The 16,107-nt window shown below is 43.4% G+C and overlaps 1 protein-coding gene across 1 annotated transcript in view; it reads left to right on the top strand.

The window, feature by feature from the left end:
- The first annotated feature begins 570 nt into the window (after positions 1-570).
- LOC125122984 (probable C-C chemokine receptor type 3) overlaps positions 571-16,107 on the top strand; it is a 34,044-nt gene continuing 18,507 nt past the window's right edge. The window contains exon 1 of the mRNA XM_047772044.1: positions 571-792. The gene's annotated coding sequence lies outside the window, so the exon portion shown is untranslated. The remainder of the gene's footprint in view (positions 793-16,107) is intronic.

The raw sequence follows: 16,107 nt of genomic DNA on the forward strand, positions 1-16,107 counted from the left end.
ACTGAATCACCATGCTGTACACCTGAAATGAACATGACACCATGAATCAATTATGATTAAAAAAAAAAAAAAGAGTTCCCGTTGTGGCTCAGTCAGTGGGTTAAGAACCTGACTAGAATCGGGTTCTTAATCAATGCAGGTTTGATCCCTGGCCTCACTCAGTGGGTTAAGGATCCAACGTTGCCATGAGCTATGGTGTAGGTTGCAGATGTGGCTTGGGTACGGAATTGCTGTGGCTGTGGCGTAGGCTGGCAGCTGTAGTGCCGCTTGGACCCCTAGCCCAGGAACTTCCATATGCCACAGGTGTAGACATAAAAGGAAAAAGAAAAATAAAGAAAAGAAATGCAGACTCTCAGGCCCCATAGCAGGCCCACTGAAAGAGAATCTGCATTTTTACCAGTTCCCCCAGGGATTTGTTTGCACATCACATTATGAGACACCCTGGTCTAGAAGATCACAGTTCTGTGACATGGCAATCTGGGTTCAAGAGATGCCCAGAGGAAGGTGGGTGGGGTCCCAAGTGTTGTGCAGAGATATTGGCAGTTAATCTGACACTAGAGACATGAGTTGAGTCTGTCAGGACCAGGGGCAGGAAATGGGTGTATAAACAGCCTTATGCACCCCAGCCCCTTTCAGCACACATTGGTTGACTCGTTACTGGACGGAGGGTGCACACTCACTGTGATGCCCAGATAAACGGTGGCCTCTGAGACCCACGCTGAAGCTTAGTGGGGGTGCCTCGGGTCCTGCAGTCAGACCTCTGATCTCACATCTGGTTCCCACACTGAGTTGGTAAGTCCAAGGAGGAAGTCACACCTACCTGTTGCTGGTGGGAGGGGAATTGGTCCCCCTCTGTGGAGGGTGGTCATTTTACCCCATCCTTCAGAATTCTAAATGGGTGCCACTTCAGTGCCAATTCTACTTCTAGGGATTATCCTACTCATCTGGCAGAAGACACAAGTTACAAGCATGTTCCTTATGCTATGGGGACTGGTCAAGGGCCCAGGGAATACTGTGCCAACTTCTGCATTGGTACAAAGCCCCTCAGGCTGGAGTGAATGGGCAAAGTCAGTGTTCAAGAGCAGGATTCTACAGGCAGGTAAACTGGGGAGGCACGGGTTGTGAAGGTGCCTTGTCTCTGGAAGGAGGTGCAATGGACGGCTAGTATTTGTGGTGTCTGGTGAGAGAACTGGGTGCCTGGGGGAGAGAGAGTCTAATTCTTCACTCTGTGTTATTTTTCATCATTTGTCTTTTGTAACAAGGGCAATTATTATGTGCCTAGCAGTTCTCAAGGTAAGGTCCAAGGAGTCCTGGAGGTCCCCAAAAATCCATCTAAGGGGTCCCCATTGTCTTCCTTCATCCAACTATGCATCTGTGTGAGGCTGGTTTTCCTTCACAGATTTCAATCAAACCAACACATCATAGCAGACTGGATACAGATGCAGCTGTGGGGATCCAGCCACTTTTCTCACTAAAATATTTTTGTTTTGGAAAATATAATTGTTTTATGAAAGTATTATTTATGATAAGATGCAACAATTTTATTACAGTTATTTTAAGTAAACAACTAAATTTTTAAAAGGTCTCAGTTTCAACTTTTACTACTGTAAATGTCATCCACAAAAAAAAAGGTTCTTTGGAGTTTCTGTTGTGGCTCAGTGGTTTAAGAACCTGACAGTGTCCGTGAATGCAGATTCAATCCCTGACCTCGCTCACGGGTTAAGGATATGGCATTGCCACAAGCTGGGGCACAGGTCGCAGATGCAGCTCAGATCTGGTGTTGCTGTGGCTGAGGTGTAGGCCAGCAGCTGCAGCTTCAATCCGACCCCTAGCTTGGGGAACTTCCATATGCCACAGGTGCGGCCTTAAAAGAAAAACAAAAAAAACAAAAACAAAGGTTCTTTGGTGTTTGTAATTATGCCTTAGAAATAAAAGTTCCTAAGGCTGAAAAGCTTGAGGACCACTAATCTAAGGCAAAGCTCCCCCACCCCACCCCTACTTTTTTTAGCTGCACCCACGGCATGCAAAAGTTCCTGGGCAAGCGATGAAACCTGCGCCACTGCAGTAATAATGCCAGATCCTTAACCACTAGGCCACCAGGGAGCTCCCATAAGGCAGAGCAATTTTAAGTTATTTTAAACTCCAGTTTCCATCGGAGTTTAGTAGCTAACAACCTAGGATAAATTAACCATTTTTCTGAGCCTCACTTTTCTCATTTATGAACATGGATAAAATGATGCATTTAGCACATAAGGTAAACCCAATATTATAGTTATTTAACCCTGCAGTAGACTCAGTAGACTCAGCTTGAAGTTGGCCACGGTGGGGGTGTGTGGGGGGCTCTTTACAAACACTACCCATTAGTGACTTTTGGCTTTTTCCTAGTGTATGGTTAAACATTTACCAGCACACTACTGCTGCCTACAGGCCATGAATGTAAGATGAAGAAATCTGCATCTCTTTAATCTTAAATCTGCAAGGGCAAAGGGACCTGATAACAGATTTTTGCATCTGAGTCCACAAATCTTTGGTTTGGGCAGAAACTAGCTTTTATCTAAGTGCTTTCTGTATAACCAGCCGGGGCTCAATTCCCGGTTTGTGGGGGAATTCCCACACACTGGAGGTGCACCAGCTTACAAGATCATCAGCAGCCCAGTTCTCTTCCTGAAGGGAGGCACAGGCCTCACCCCAGTGCCATCGTGGGTGGGCTCTGGTTCATGCCACACAAATAGAAGTCGAAACCATGGGTCTGTGCCTAGGGGTGAGGCATCTTGTACCCAGGTCATACTTCCTTTTCTAGACTTTCTAGTCTCGTTACTGTCTTCCTTCTCCCTCTGTGGGTTTTTCTCGGGGAGTGAGGTGGGGTTGTGGTATTTTGTTCTGTTTTCTGGTATTCAGCTAAAACATATTTTATATATAAAATTGAATCAGGATGTTGTACACCAAAACTAACAAAACATTATAAATATACATATTCTTTTTCATATTCTTTTCCATAATAGTTTATTACAGGATATTGAAGATAGTTCCCTGTGCTATAGAGTATGACCTTTATTTTATACACAGTAGTTTGCATCTATTAATCTCAAACTCCTAATTTATGCCCCCCAAGACTGTTTCTGTTTTGTAAATAAGTTCATTTGTATCATATTTTAGATTCCACATACAAGTGATATCATACGGTATTTGTCTTTCTCTGTCTTACTTCACTTAGTATGAGAATCTCTAAGTCCTTCCATTTACTGTGAATTGGCTTTCATTTTTGGTGTTTACTTCTTTTTTTTTTTCCTTTCTTTTTAGGGCCGCACCTGAGGCATATGGAAGTTCCCAGGCTAGGGGTCTAATCAGAGCTGTAGCTGCTGGTCTACACCATAGCCATGCCAGATCCGAGCTGCATCTGCGACCTATACCACAGCTCACAGCAACGCCGGATCCTTAACCCAATGAGCGAGGCCAGGGATCGAACCCACAACCTCATGGTTCCTAGTTGGATTCATTTCCACTGAGCCATGACGGGAACTCCGATGTTTACTTCTTGCTAATCACCCCCTGGCAGTTTCCCTGTCATTGAAATTCACATTCAGGAGTTCTCCTTGTGGCTCAGACAGTTAAGGAGCCAGTGTTGCCTTGAGCTGTGGTGCAGGTCACAGATGCAACTCGGATCCCGCATTGCTGAGGTTGTGGTGTAAGCCTGCAGCTACAGCTCCAATTTGACCTCTAGCCTGGGAAGCTCCGTATGCCACAGGTGTGGCCCTAAAAAGAAAAAAAAAAAATGAAATTCATGTTCAAATGTTCATAGGATAATCTTTTTACCCCTTGCAGATCAGACCCACCCCAGGCCACAGAGGACAACAAGGGGGCGGATCCAGAAAGGGATGCAAATTCTGAGGTGCTGAGCTGCCTCCTCTGTCCTGTGCTTTATCTGCCAGCTTTTCCTCCCGCTATGCCCCCACCACCATGTGCCCCCCCACAACTTGCCTCTAGTCCTTGCCCTCCCTCCCTTTTCACTGCTGTGCAGACAGTGCTTCTTTCTCATCTTCATTCCCATTCTGAGCATCCTTTTCTCTTTCTGATGCTTTTAGTCATACCTGGGGACCCCATGAAGCCTTTACAAAGGTGGTCACTGCAGGGCCTCCATAGGTTGGGTAACTTGAGGCCCAATGGGCCTCCTCACCCTGGGGTTTTAGTTTTCAGTGGCCTTAGTTGAACAGAACATAGGTAGGGATGGCTCCTACGAGAAGGAACAAAGAGCTCTGATCCTTCTTCCATAAGCTCAAGGAGGGAGGTCTGTCAGTAGGGCTCACTGTGGGTCTGTCTGACCACTAAACAAATAACTAAAGAAGGGAGAGACAGAGGCAGGGGGCTCCCCCCACTCCAGAGTTGGGCACAGAGCAGAAAGGACCATGGCTCCAGGTTCGAGGGGCCATGACCTGGTCATCCGGAATGAGGCCCTGGGCACTGGCCGAGGCTTCCTTCATGATCTGATATGGAAGATTCCTCCTGGGCCTGGGTAGTGTCTAGATAGGCAGGGCCTCCCAGGCTGTCCCACTCTCTGGGGGACGGGGGTTGGCAGTCTTCAGCTCAAAGGGCTGACATCTAAATTCCTACTTTGGAACAGTGAGACAAGAGGAAGCAGGACCATGTGGCATATGCCACGGCCAGGCCACAGCAGCCTAGCAGCCACAGCTCCACTCTCCACCATTCCATGGTAGGGTAGGGTCAAGACACTCCTGGATGGCTAAGGTGGAGCTGGGGAGAGGGGGATTTCAGGGGGACAGATGGACTTCTGGCCAAACTGGGCATGTGAAGGATTGAGCATTATGATTTAAGAAATTACAAGAAGAAATTACACGAAGAAATTACACCTTGGCTGCATTACTTTCTCTTATCTAATTTGCTTCCCTCTTTCTGCTGCCCTGCCATCCACAGCTGCCATTCAGGCAGCCTGAGGCCCCCCCTTGGAGGCTTTGATCTTTCTTCTGGATGCTGCCTCAGAGACCTGGTACTGCAGGGCCTGGGCCTTGACCTCTGACATCGTGAGTGGCCAGGCCCATCGTTCCTCTCCCTTTGTCCAAGCAACAGGCAATGGCAGTGTTTCATAGCAAGCGACAAGCGCCCTGGCACGCCAGCCCAGGTTTGACTATGGTTCCATGAGATGCCATGTTTTTTCTTTACTGCATGCCTGAGCCTTGGTTTCCTCACCCGTAAAATAGGAGCAATCATAGTCCCTCTTCAGAACCAAGGCAAGAATTAAATGTGATTTACTATGTGCTTGGTAGTTGCTAGGTATACAGCTGATAGGAGCTATGTAGCTATCAATTTCTTCAACCCAAGCCTCATGTTGTCCCCAAGCAAACATGTTGTCTCCTCTGTGAAAAAAAGCTGACCAGGAAACTCTCCCCCCACCCCCCAACCCCCATGCTAAAAAGGGGAAGAAGGAAAGAGTAGTACCTCAAGGAAGTGCTCTAAAAACTTCCCCTCCAGGGCCAGCCTGAAGTAGCACTTTTGGCCCTGCAGGCCCAGTTCGAAAACTTCTTGATTATGAACATATTTATGTACTAACATGCACTATTTTATTACATCACGTAACCCCTACTACATCTTTTCTCTCCAACTCGACTGTAAGCTCCTCGACAGCTAGACCCACATGCAGTCTTTGTGGGTTTTCCGCAGTGCCCAGCACTGAGCTGCATCAGTAAGAGGTGGCTGATAGGATGACTTCTTGACTGTGTTTGCTGTGCCTTTATGTGTGTGTATGACCACAGGTGAGAGTATAGTTTGGCATCTTTTATTCAGAGTGACATTATTATATATCTGCTTGAATAAAGTTGTTTCCCTTTTTCATCCTGCCTCAGAGAACAAGAAATCTTCCTGCTCCTAAAAAAAAAGTGAGAGGTAAAGAGAGAGAGCTTTCATAGCCTATGGCTGTTCCAGAATCAGCCAGGGCAGGCAGTGTGCTGGTGTGAGTCTGAGACACTGGTGGAGGTACTAGAGGATGGCTGGTGACTCTAGCAGGGTGTGGAAACTCAAGGCTAGAGATGCTTGCAAAAAGAATCGCCATCAGAAGTGGTCAGGGGGAGTTCCTGCCGTGGCTTAGCAGAAACTAATCTGACTAGTATCCATGAGGAAGCAGGTTCGATCCCTGGCCTTGCTCAGTGGGTTAAGGATCCAGCGTTGCCATGAGCTGTGATGTAGGTCGCAGATGCAGCTTGGATCTCACATGGCTGTGGGTGGTGTAGGCCAGCAGCTAGAGCTCCAATTTGACCCCTAGCCTGGGAACACCCATATGCTGTAGATGCAGACCTAAAAAGACCAAGAAAAAAAAAAGAAAGAAAAAAAGGGATATCTGGAGTCGGGTAGAAAAAAGCAGACTGACTACAGCCAGAAATAATCAAAGATACCTCTCTTAGATACTCAAATACTGAATTGGTTAAAAACAGCTACACGTAAATATGAAAATGACAAAAGATTCAGTTACGCACCTCATAGATGGTGATAACCAAATAATCAACACATAGGCAAAATGTGACCAATATTATTAATCATTTGAAAAATGCAAAATAAAACCACAATGCAATAACAGCACATGCCCACCGAACTAGCTAAAGTGAAAAAGAAAACAAGAAAAATCGCTAACAACAGACATACCAAGTGTTGATGAGAATGGAGATCCACTTCAACTTTCACACACTGCTGGCGGAAGCATAAATTGGTACATGGCTTAGAAAACTGTTTCATGGCATATAAATGCTCCATGTATGCCTTCTCTATGACCCCCAATTCTACTTCAAGGTATATACTCAAGAGAAAGAAATGGATATGAACCCAAAAGATATGCACAAGAGTGTCACTAGTAATTTTATTAATAGTCTCAAACTGGAGTTCCCACTGTGGTGCAGTGGGTTAAGAACCTGACAGCAGTGGCTCTGGTCACCACAAAGGTGCGAGTTTGATCCTTGGCCTGGTACAGTGAGTTAAGAGATCCAGCATTGCTACACCTGCAGCATAGGTTGTGGCTGTGGCTTGGATTCAGTCCCTGGCCCGGGAGCTACCATATGCTGCAGGTGTGGCCATAAAAACAACTTTTTTTAAAGCCTCAAACTGAAAATCTCAAATTATTATCAACAAAAAAAATGGGTAAACTGAAGTATCTTCATGCAATGAAATACTATACAACAAAATAAAAGGACATTCTAATACTACTACTACTACTACCTACTGTTTGACTCCATTTATATCGAAATATAGGAACAGTCAAAATTAATCTATAATACACAACACTGTAAATGAACTATAATTTAAATAAATAATTTAAAAAATTAGTCTATAATGACAGAAACAAAATAGTGATTACTCTGTGGATATAGACTGGGAAGAAGTGCTAGGGGATGATCTGGGGTTCGGGCAAGGTCTTAACGGGTGGTTACCTGGGTGTATTCACTGCAAAAATTTAAGTTTAGTAATAGTGTGTTTAAGGCATTTTACTGCATGTATGCTATATTTCCATTTAAAAATCTTAAATTCTTATATTGAGATAAACTGCCCAGAATGTGATTGCTGGATTGTGTTGTAACCCCATGTTTTAGTTTTATTAAGAATCTGCCTTATTCTTTTCCAGAGTGACTCTTATTTTATATACCCCAAATTAATGTATGAGTGATCCAGTTTCTCCCTATCCTTCACAGCATTTGGTTTTGTCACTATTTTTTATTTCAATCATTCTGATAGGTGTGTAATAACACCTCATGGTAGTTTTCATTTGCATTTTCCTAACAGCTAATGATACTGAACATGTTTTCATGTGCTTAGTTGCCATCTGTATGTCCTCTTCAGTGAAACATATGCTTGTGCCTTTGCCCATTTTCTAGTCAGATTGTTTTTTTGGTTTTGAATTTTGACAGTTCTTTATATTGCAGATGCAAAAATTTCATTGGATACATTGTTTACAAATGTTTGCTCTGAGTTTATAACTTGTATTTTCTTCTGCCTAATACAGCCTTTTACAGAGAGAAGTTTTTAATTTTGATGAAGCCACATTTATCAATTTTTCTTTTTATGGACAGCACTATTGGTATCAAGTCTGAAAACTCCTTGCCAAATTCTAGATCCCAAAGATTTCTCCTTTGTTATCTTCTAAAATTTTATAGTTTGACATTTTCCGACTAAGTCTGTGATAAACTTTGAGTTAGTTTTTGTATAAGATGTGAAGTTTTTCAATTTTTATTTTTATTGATGTATAGTTGACATTTATTTATTGTAATTTTAATCTTTAAAATGTAAGTATAGTTGATAAGATGTAAAGTTTAGGTTGGGGTTTATTTATTTTTTTCTGTCTATGGATATCTAATTGCTCCAGCAATTTGTTGAAAAGGCTATTATTCTTTTGTTGAATGGCACTGTGCATCTGTCAGAAAGCAGTTGGATACATTTTTAAGTCTAATTCTATAATTCTCTGTTTTGTTCCACTGATCTATGTGTCTATCCTGTTGCCAAAACCATACTGTCTAGATGACTGTAGCTACATAGTAAGTCCTGAAATCAGAAAAAAAAAAAAAGATTCCTCCCACTTTATTCTTCTTTTTCAAAATTGTTTTAGTTATTCTAAGTCCTGTGGCTTCCCAAATAAACTTAAGAATAATGAGCTTATCTGTGTCTATAAAAAAACCTTGATGGGATTTTGATATAATTTGCCTTAAACCTTTAGATAAATTTGTGGGAAAATGTCATTTTTACTATGTTGAGTCTTCCAACCCATGAACATAGTACGTCTCTCTGCATATTTTTAGGTCTTCTTTGATTTATTTTATTTTGTAGTTTTTCAGTATACATGTCCTACACATGTTCTGTTAGGTTTATTCCTAGGTATAAATTGGAGCAATTGTAAATGGTATTGTATTTTTAATTTTGGTTTCCAAGCATTCACTGATATATAAAAAATGTGACTGACTTCTGTTTTTTGGTTTTTTTCCCTGCAACCTAGCCGAACTCATTAGTTTTAAGAGTTTTTTTGGTGGATGTCTTGGAATTGTCTATGTTAGCAATAACATCCTAATAGGGACAGTTTTTTATTCCCTCATGTCCCCCACCCCTGAAGAAGTTTCTGGGCCAGGGACTGAACTTGTGCCACAGCAGTGACTTGAGCTACAGCAGTGACAATGCTGTATCTTTAACCCATTGTGCCACCAGGAAAACTCTTGTATGTCTTTTATTTCATTAGGACTTATGGCTGGATAGGAATGGTTGAACGGACATCTTTGCTTTGTTCCTGATCTTAGGCAAAAGCATTCATCTTTCACTGTTAAGTATGATGCTATGTCTAGAATCCTTGTAGATGCTGCTTATCAAGTTGTCATTTCACTGAGCATTTTTTATCATGAGCGGGTGAAATATTTTGTCAAATGTCTGTGTTAATAATCAACAAATCAGTCTATTTCTTTCAAATTGCTGCATTTATGAACATAAAATTGTTCATGATATTCTCTTATTAGCCCTTTCAATGTCTAAAGAATTGGTAGTGATATCTAGTTCCATTCCTGACTGATTTGTGATTTGCATCACCTACCCCCCCCTCCCCCGCCCCAGGTCTTGTAGAGGTTTTTCACTCACTTCTGTTGACTTTCAAAAGAACCAGCTTTTTGTTTCATTACTTTGGTCTGCTGTTCTGTTTTCAGTTTTATTACTTAGTGTTCTTATCTTTGTTTTTCCTTCTTTCTAATCAATGTGGGTTTATTTTTGCCCTTTCTCTAGTTTCTTGAGGAAGAAACTTAGATTATTAATTTGAGTCTGTTCTTTTCCAATGTAAGCATTTAGTGAGTCACAGTTTGCCCTCAGAACTGCCTTAGCTGCACCCCACAAATTTTGAGATACTGTATTTTTGTTTCTACTTAATTCTAAGTTTTTAAAATTTTCAGAGACTTCCTCTTTGACCTGGGTATTATTTAAAGGGGTGTTTTACATTTCTCACATGTTTAGAAATGTCCATTATCTGTTTTTAATTTTTAATTCACTACATTTTGGTCTGAGAAGATATTCTGTATAATTTCAATTTAGAAAACATTTTAAGGCCCTGGATATGGTTTATCTTGGTGAATATTCCATGGGCACTTGGAATCCTATGTTAATTCCCCTCCTGGCTGGTCAAAATTCCCACAGAAGGCTTTTTCATGACCAAAACCTGACTGATAAATGGAAGGTTACATCCCACACTACACAGCAACCCATCCTGAAATGCCGCTGAACTTTTCATCTTCCTAAATCCGTTGTCACCTGCTTCCCCCTGGCTGGGCATCTCCCTTTCTCCCTTCTGGTCTCACACTGTCTTTCCAGTCTCCCTGGTACCAGCTTCATCTTTCTTCCCAGATCTCATGTCACACCCACTCCCCGTCCCTCTCTGTCTTTTCTTTGACAATTTTTTTCCTCTCTCCAATCAAAAAATGTGGCTATTCCCAGTACTCCAGCCATCATATCAATAAGAATTCTCTTTGGGATTCACCTTCCTTAGAATGCAGAGGGGATGATAAATAACAAATGACTTTCTCGATCTCCTAGGGTCGAGTTTGATCCCACCCTTGCAGCCGTGGTGCAGCTGTATTTCTGGCCATCTGCCTGACGTCTAAGTTGTGGGAAGCTTATTCACTGGTCCTTCTATAATCTCTGAATATTCTTAAATAATGACATATGCTTGATATTCTTGATGCACTGGGTTATGCTGAAATCTGCTGGTGATAATTCATGTCTCATACAAGTGAGAAAATGCTGTGACTGATTTGTTCTGCCTGATGCTAACAGCAGAAGCTTAGGAATCAAAAAAGATCTGGGCACAAATTTATCCTCTGCCATTTAATAACCATTTGGCAATCATGAGGAGTCATATAATTCCCATTGCTTTCACCCTCATCTGGAAACTGGACACTGATAGAGTTGTGAGGATAAATGCGATAAAGCACTTGGTATGAAACCCCTCAGAAGATAACAGTTATTTTGTTGTTATGTTGTTGCTGTTACCGATGATAATGACATTATACGTCAGTATCTCTTTCATCTGCCCCTTTTGAGCGTTTCCTTTTCTGGTCAGATAGCTACATGCATACCTGTGAGCACTGGTCATTTCTGGACACAGAGACTATATTCTAGCCTCTCCTACATATATGTGTGGTCATTAACTGAGTTCTAGCCACTGGAATGTGGACAGAAATGATGTGAATAATTTCCAGGCCAGCTCATAAAACTCTTCCAGGAGCATTCCTTCTTATTCTTTCCCCTTTCTTTTGAGTGATGCAGCTGTACATATTTGGTCCTGAATGGCAACTTTAATGATATCAGAGTCAGTATGTAGGTGCCTGGGTCTGTGAATTAATGATTAGAGGCAGACTGCCACCAATTAATAATCCTGATTAGCTGGACATGATCAAGAAATGCACTTCTACATGTTTAAACTCATTATGCATTCTGGAGTTTGTGTGTTAGTAGCCAGCATTTTCTTAACTAACAGAAACTGGTACCTTGAAGTGGTGCCATATAGAAACCTAAAATATACAGCACTGGCTTAACGTTCAGGCAGTGGGCTGCAAAAAAACTGATCTTAAGTGCTGGAAAGATATGCTTGCTTGGAGTTGGGGGTGAGGGTGGGGTGGATTTCAAAGGGGCAGAGGGAATCTCTTGGAGGTGATATAATAAGCATTCATAGCTTGACTATGGGAGCTGTTTCCCAGATGTATACAACTGTCAAAATTCATCAAATTGTTGACATTAAAAGGATATAGTTTATTATCCAAAAATTATATCTTAATAAGTTGCTATAAAAAATCAACTCCCATCTATGTTAAATTCCCTCTCTTACAGGTTTCAGGTTCCCAGACCCTGAGGGGAGGATTCATGTATGAGTGATTTGTTCAGTGCTATCAGGAGACATCAGCCAGGGAGGGAGGAAGCAGGACAGGAAGAGGAAGAAGGAGGAGTGGGACCTCTGTCTGATCTCAAGGGGAATGAGATTATCTCTAGGGCATGAACCTCACAATGCATCCAGCCTCAACACAAGACAGTAGAAAGGATTCCTCCTGGCTCCTGGCTTTGTGCACATGGGGGCAAAATGGCTCCTGGGACTCAGGACAGGCCTCTACAGAGTCACAGGTGCAGGTGACCAGAAGCCCAAGAGCACAGCCCCTGAGGAAGGAGAGCAGGAAAACAGGAAAGGGATAAAAGGGGATCCAGCAGAGTTCTGCCAATACCCATTACACTCTCCTATAAGGAGAACTCATTCCTAATTTAATAAAGTGCAATATGCATGCTTTCTTCAGATTTTTTTCTTAATGTCAAATTAAAACAAACTGTCTTCTGACATGCGATCATCTGCTGAATCTTGGGCACAGTCCCCTGGAGCAGCATAAAGGGCCAGCACTAACTGACCGGCTACAGCAGCCCACCTCCTTGTGCCATATCCACAGACCCCTGGGGGGACAGCAGACACAGGGGAGGGGAGCTGGAATCAGACAGAGGTAGGTTCCAGGACAAGCCCCAACATTTTCTGGTTGTGTGATCCTGGGCTGTTGCTTAACCCACTCGTCTCAGTTCCTCCTCTGATAAATGGTAAAAAACAAACTCACTTACCTCAGAGGGTCACTGAGAGGTTTAAAGAAACAAAGTGCATAAAGTCCTTAGCAGATTGCTGGTGTAACATGTGATAAAAGTGCTCGGGAAAATTTGTTTTTTTAATTATTAAACAATAATTTCTCTCCTCCCCTGACAGCTTCCCCACCATCCACAGCAGCCTCCATCCTGTCACTCTGGTCACTGAGTCCACGATATCATTTGGGGCTCAAGACTGACATATTTTTCCTCTGACTCTCAGGCTAGCCCTTTTACTTTTCCCAGAGCGGAGACTCTGCCACATTTTAAGATTCAGTCAGACTCTGCCACATTTTAAGATTCAGTACAGATTTTGTACTGCTCAAAACAGAGGCCTGATAAGTTGAGAAAGTACCTATATTAATCTTGGGGGTGGGATACAAAATAACTCTCCATGGGGAAACTAACCATGCACCATCCAGTCCCCCCCACTCAGGAGTTACACTATGAGGTGCCCTTCCAGTCAATGGGGTTTCTAGAAGTTCATATTACTTAGCTGTGAACAAATCCGAAATTACATTTTCTCATTAGACAGAAACATTTCTGGCTGCCATCCCTCATCTTTCCTGTTTCTCTTGTTCATCTATCTGAAATTTCTCTCTCCCCCTCTTTCTCTTCTCTCTTAAGTTTCCTAAGATCCATCTCATAGTTTGAGATACCATGGAAGAAAGGATGTCACTCTTTCTAACTGACAAACATCACGGAAATTTCCCCTGATTATGCAGAAGTGTGTTGTATTTGCCCCTGATTAAGAGTTACTTCCCATACCTTTTGGAGAAAACTGAATTTTCTGCATCAGTTCTATATCACTGTTCCCTTCTTTCTTCAGCATTATATTTATTTACTCATTTTGATACTAGATTTTTTGGATACTGACAGAAAAGAATGAAAAAGAGCAAAGGAAACACAGTATAGTTAGATCAACAACAGCAACAATCTAATTTCTCATGGAAATGGCCTAAAGGGACCTGGGTTCTATTTTGAAGCTGGTTTGAATAAGCAGGTTGTGTTAGTCCAGATCTCTTTACACCTTTATTAAAGGAGATGATTGTGAGGGAAAATGGGCAAGTGCTGTCTGGCCCCAGGGGAAGCAAGGAGCCAAGGAAGGATGGCAGAAGACTCCCACCCTGTTGTACAGACTAAGGGGAGTCTGGCATGGCCACCGGGGAACCCCAAGCTAAAGCTGGCTGTCAGAGGAGGCCACGTCTCCCCGGAATGGGCCTGCCTCAGTTTCCGTGCCAGGCTGGGTCAGGACTGGTGCAGTCCCCAGGAAGCAGAGCACTGGTTTTAGAGCCCTGCAGCAGGGCTTGATCAACCATACACCCGGCAGTTGGAGGTATGCCAGGTGCATGCTCGTGGCTGTCCCATGGGTGGTTTGCTGCATCCTTGGTTTAATTCTAGATTTGAGTTGGAGGCCAAAGTGGAGGCAAGCCTCTGCTTCTCTCTTTAAATTGCGAGATGTCCACCCCCACCCCCCAAGTAACACAGCTTCCACGTGGTCCCTCCACCTTGCCTTGTAGCAGAATCTATGACAAAGGAGATTCCTTTCTGTAAATGGATGCTTCTGTTGAACTGGGGGGCTCTAGAGAAGGGAAGTGTGCTGTCAATGGAGGGAACTCAGAAACATGCTTGACCACCAAGCACCAGAGGCAGGCCTTGCTGGCTGCAAGAATCCGTCCATTAACTCTACCGGGAACATGTGAGTAAGAGGAGGTAAGTGGCTGGAGTCACCTTCCTGGCCCCAGGAGCTGGTGACAATAACAGGAGTAATTCCAGGAAGCTGTGTACTTCTCCCTGCTGCTCTGGCAATCACTTCCTTTCACATGCTCAAGGCCATGGTTGACGTGAGCTCTCCTGCAAGAAACTTCTGCCCCTTTCATAGCTTCTAAACATCCTTTGGTTTCCCCTCAGATGCTGTGTTCCTAAGCTGTCTTCTGTTTAGTTTGTTGTTGCTGTCACTGTTGCTCTAGTTGTTTCTCCTCTGAAATGTCTCTGCTTTAGTTTATGTGCATTGAGAATCTGCAAAATCAGAGGTATGGGCGTGTGGGGTCTGGTTTTCTAGACACCTTGGGAACCCGTGAGCTGAGTGCTTTGAGTAACCTGAAAGAAGCACAAAAATCTCCTGCCCGTTCTGGGAAGAGCCAGACAGAACAAATCACCCTGAACCACTATGGGTTCTGTCTTTACATTTTGCTGTCCTCATCTTCAGAGAAAGACAGCAGCCCCCTGTCCCTCAAACGGTGGCACAGCACAGGAAAAATGAGCACCAGTGCACATTCTAAACTCTGGGGTGGAGCTCTCCTTCGCCTTCTCTGTGGCACTTGCCAAGGCCTTTGCTGAATCTGTTACCTCACTTACAACACAGGGTAACAACAGCATCCCTGGCAACCTCGAGGGCCACTATGGAGACCCCTGTCTAAATGGGAAGATGGGTCAGAAAGCAGTTGGCAGCTATACTGAGCTGTGCCCATGTGCTAACAGATCATCAGCCCAGCACCTCCCAGAGCTCTCTGACCCAACCCTAGGCTTGAGAGAAGATAAAAGGTGTTATTTGGGGAAAAAAATGTTTTTTCTACCTTAAAAATAGGTTGGAGGACAATGCAAGGTTAACCAAGTTTAAACCTATTCCTCACTATGGATTTCTCAGACTCTAACGTCCTGTGAATCTTGGTGAATGTATTCTGGGCAGAGAATATGCTTTCTGTGGAAATCTGTGGGCTTCCACACCACACCTGCTGTTAGAAAGGCCGTATGAGATAATACAATGGTCCTTGAGTGGAGGACACAGGTGTCAGATGTGGTGCTGGCTCTGACACTGATGCTTGGATCGTAAGTGACACGAAAGACAGAGGAGTTCATTTAACCAAGGGAGAGTTAGTGAGGGCCTCCAACCTGAAAGACTGAAGGCTCTTGATACCAGAAACAGCCCAGCGAAAATCCCTGACATGTGCAAAGAATCTGACCAAGATCTCCCAGAGTCACCGCGCCCTTCCAAAGTCCGCACAGGCTCCTGACTCACCTTGCTAATAAGAATCCTATGTGGCTACGAATTTTGGGAAGAATTGGCCCATGGCAAAGGCCAAACACATAGTAACAAAAACCAATGGAGGACTTATTTTCTCTTTTCCAGACCAAAGGCTTCCAATTCTCCTAACTCTTTCCTGATGGAGGGTTTTGTTGACCACCCGAGGCTGAATGCTGGCTGTCAAGCTCCCTCCAACTGGGGGCCTCAGGATTCCCATGAGCCCTCCCAGAAGAGTCTTCATCTTTTCGTCCTATATTTTCTTTATAATCTGAGCATATGGCACAGTCCTGCATACACAGCAGATGTTTGATATACATGTGGTGAATTTCACTGTCTTGTCCATTTGGCCAGTATATCACAGGTCACTCCATCGGTGGTCAGAGCTCTTCCTACAAATATTGGATGAGCACCTGCTCTGTGCCTGGGGTGATCCTAGGTCTCTTGGACACGTCAGCATG

This window comes from Phacochoerus africanus, chromosome 1, assembly GCF_016906955.1.
Source record: "Phacochoerus africanus isolate WHEZ1 chromosome 1, ROS_Pafr_v1, whole genome shotgun sequence".
Taxonomy (NCBI): Eukaryota; Metazoa; Chordata; class Mammalia; order Artiodactyla; family Suidae; genus Phacochoerus; species Phacochoerus africanus.